The sequence below is a fragment of the Chaetura pelagica genome, unplaced genomic scaffold (genome assembly GCF_000747805.2).
Source record: "Chaetura pelagica isolate M959 unplaced genomic scaffold, ChaPel_1.0 scaffold350, whole genome shotgun sequence".
NCBI classification, from domain to species: Eukaryota; Metazoa; Chordata; class Aves; order Apodiformes; family Apodidae; genus Chaetura; species Chaetura pelagica.
Genome location: NW_009951818.1, coordinates 697,172 through 701,299, shown reverse-complemented (window position 1 = coordinate 701,299; position 4,128 = coordinate 697,172).

The following is a 4,128-nucleotide window of genomic DNA, read 5'->3' as shown; positions in this document are numbered from 1 at the left end:
CGCGCTGCGGGGCGATGCTCTGACAGGCGCGGCCGTGTCGGTGCGAGGTGGTTAGTGGGGACGCGGGTCGTGGCCCCCCCTGAGCTGAGAAGGAAGCAAGTGATGCTGCTGCGGGTTCCTGCCGGGCTCCCGTAGCGCCCAGAAGTGACACGGCTTGGGTTTGGGGGGGCAGGGAATCGTTATGAGGAACTGCTGAGAAAATTTTTGGTTAATTACTGTTCGGGCTTAATGACTTTTAGTTAAGCTTCTCTTAGTTCAAATGCCTTTTTTGCTGAGAAGGCTTCATTAAGACAAACTAGCAAGTCTTGCTCCCTCGGGATGGTGAAGCTTGTGCCTGTGGTGTGGAAATAATTGGTTTGGGAGAGAGAAAAAGCGGTGAGGGCTCCTCTTCTGCAGCCGGAGCCCAGGAAGTAGAAGGTTAAGAAACAAGAGGTTTCTGGCACTCCTGCTTGAACTCAAGGCTTCAGACTGCAAGACTTGATGCTTTTGAGTTAGGTATAGCAATGCTTGAGGAGTCTGTTTAGTTACAGTGATTAACTGCAACTTTTGCGTGAAAGGCTTCCTCCTAGGGCTAGTTGAACTGTTGCATCCTCCATTATGGATTGGAAGTCTCCAGTGTCGCGGTTGTCCTGGTTCAGTATCTCTTCCTAATTTCCTCTTGCCATCTATTGCCTTGCTTTTCTGGGCATGCACTCGGAGGCCTACGACACTGTGCAGTATCATCCGGTTCTTGGAAGCTTTCTTGCTTGTCTCATCCATAGCGTGTACTGTTAATGTCTTATCCCTGACTGGTAGTCACTTCTTTGAAACGGTCCTTCTGCACTAACTGTACAACTTGCTGCTTCTGGTGGTGCTTGTAAGCACTTGGACGGCCATCTGATGTCTGCTTGGAAACCGGAGCTACCCAAGGCCTCAGCTAGCGAGGGAGAGCTCATTCCTTTGGAGAATGGTTTATTCTATCGTATAACAAAGGTTTGTCAAATGGAATGAGATCCAGTGCTAACTTCTGGAGGATGCAGAGTGAGGATTTGAGGCAAACATGAGCTAAGACTTTGGAATTAATTGCTGCATTCGAAGTGCAAGATTTCTTCCTGATGGACAAGCTGGTTGTGGAGTCACCCTGCGTTAACAATGCTTGCTGAAGGGGTTGGATCAAGCCCTTGGTGGAAACAGGAATTTTGGAGTCTGAAGTCAACAGACGACAGTGATGACAAGCTACCAAGGATGACAAACTGGCCCTGCAAGGTATAGTTGTCTTGGTTTTATTGCAGTATGCTGTTTCTTACTGTGGGTAGAAGGGTGGGAAAAGTGTGGTGGAGTTAGTTATGAAGGCTTCACACTCAAACTTGCAGCTGTCTTGCAGGTTTTTTAAGTCTTGTAACTTCAGTTCTTCATGAGATCACCACCTGCTTCTTATCTTAGGCTGTTGACCCCCTGTGCTCCAGACGCAGTCTTCTGCTGCTTACTGTTGCTGTCCCTATAAAGTTGGAAATTAAGAATCTGTCCATATTATCACCTGCTTTACTGAACAGCCAACAATACTTCAGTTAGAGGAAAACCAAATGGCAGATGAAAATACTAAATCATTATCTTAATGGCATCTTCATTAATGGAGAAACCAAATTGGGTATTTTAGTAACTTATATAGGTACAGTACCATTGTCTAGGGCATTTAGCCCTGAGAAAGGCCCCGTAAAGTAATGTACCTGTCCTAGGTGGTAGGTAGAACCATGGACATTGCAGTATACTTTCTTTGACAACCATCTGCCATTGCTTGCAAGACAGGTGTGATACTACAGCTTTGCAGCCAGTGGGTTTGAGGAACACTGACCCCTTACTCTACTAGCCAAAGACCTGGGCTGTACCTGGAGGACAGCATCTGAGACTAGTGAAGTGGAGATTGTGGCAGCATATGCTGGTGAGGTCAAAGGGCAGAACTCTCCTGGAGGGAAACTAGTGCCTTGTGGCTTTGTCTGCTGAATTGCCAGAGCATGCTATCTCAGTAGGAGTCAGATTATCTGAAGCTCATGTACATCCTGTCCTTGCTAGATCAGAACCTTTATTTCGTTTCCTCTGTTATCTGACTAGATGCTAACACTTATTCTCAGGTAGTGACAGCAAGCTGCTTTCTGAACTCCACCTTGAAACCAGGCAGATGCACAAATAGGATTGTGAAGATTTCCTGCATAGCTGCAAGTGAGGTTTAATAGTTTGGGAAGATCTATGTTGAACTAGTATCTTCAACAAGGAGAATGGCATTTAATTTAACATTGTTAAAGTATATATACTAGGATGGAGTGTTCACAGCTGTTGGAGAAAGCTGCCACACGTGGACAGAATCATTAAAATACCATTGCCCTTTTGTAACTATGAGTTGGCTTGTAATGCAGAGCTCAAACTACAGCCTCAGAATTGCTTTCTTAAAAAATAGGTGTTGTTGAATCATTTCAAATTGCTTTCTTTTTCCCAATGAGTTACTTTGTTGTTGTTTTTTGTTTGAAATCAAGCAACAAAACAAAAAATGTGTAGTAAGCGTAAATTTCTTCCTGCATGAACAGATTCATAGGAGAACATGCCTTGTATGTCATTAGACATGAACTTTAACAATAGAACTGTATCTGCACCAAACAGCTGCATTTGCAAAGAACAGCCCTCGTACCATTCAGTTAATAATGTAATCTCTTTTCTTCCAGTTCTCCTTCAGGTGCTGTCAAGATAGACTCCAGTGCACTCAATGAGGAAGAAAATTACATGTACTGAGATATTCCTCTGCCTTGTCCACTTATTTTGAAGCAGCAAAAGAGGAGTGTTGCAGAGATCCTTGTTTGCTGTCAGAAGACAGTAATCTTGATTATGAGGTACAAGAAAAGGAAGTAAGAATAACAGCTGGTGTCTGAAATTGTAGTTGCAGAGATGAACAGAAGGTGAGATGCTGGGGCTGAAGACAGAGGATTCAAGACAAACAAAACAGCCGAGCTCTTGCGTGGCTGGAAATGGAGATACATGGCTTTTAATGCACCTTGGAAAAAGGACTCAGAAGGGACACCTGCAAAGTGATGCCTCTTCCAACATTGATGTTCCTTTGCTAGTGAATATAGACCCTTTATTCTGGTCATAACTTTTTGGATAGCTTTTCCTAAATACCTTTCGTCATGGCTTCATCTTGCTTGTATAACTCTTGGTTATGCAGTGTCAGTTTCTCTGCATGCCTATGACTCACTTCTTCCCTAATACATTGTTTTCTACAGTACAAAGCACATAATCCTTTCTGTTAGATACCTTAAGCAATTCAGTGATTGATTTAAAAAAGAAGTACTTTCTTAAAGCATATATATTCTGCTGTTTATGTACCTCAAGTTGTTTTGAGTCACTTGAGCAGTTAACGGGATGCTGTTGGAATTTGTTGGAGTCAAAATGATTGAACTGGTGTGGCTTGACAGCTGAGGTGTATTCCTCATTTAAGGAAACTGTTACAGGCGGTGTGCTTCCAGATACTGTGTGTGTTGTATAGTCAGCCTTCTGTAGCTTTCATGAAGCAAAAGAGATGGGAGAAGCTGCTTCAGTGACTACACAGTGCTTAGGAAGCTGTGGCTGACAAAGATCTTTCTACCTGACTTTTAATTACCCAGTTCATCAAATCGATGACAATCCAGTTGTCACTTGCTGTTCTGAATGGCACTTCTTATCCTTAGCACTGCTTCACTGCAATTGTAGCTTCTGATCACTTCGGGTTCTCTCTTGGCTATGGAAGATAAATTAAGATCCTCTTGTGATTCAAGTCTACAGTGTAGGTTTTCTCACATGTTTGCTGGTGTAGTGTACTGCTCCTTTGATACATCAAGAAAAATGTTAGCAAAAATCTGAGTCGTGCAGTCTCAGGGAATTGTTGATTGTACAGATTCAAGACATTTGTTTTAGCTTTAATTTGCTGGATTTGTAATTGATCAAGATTAGAAAACATGGGCAGGGTTGCCAAATATCAGGCAGAGATGTACAAGAATAGAAGAGTGCTTGCAATATGAGAACACTCATTTGTGCAAGCTGTGCATAGATTATTTCATCCTGGAGTGTTTTAGCACAGTTGCTTGTCAGTAATTTTGCAGTCTTTGAGGGAAGATTAACAAAAGT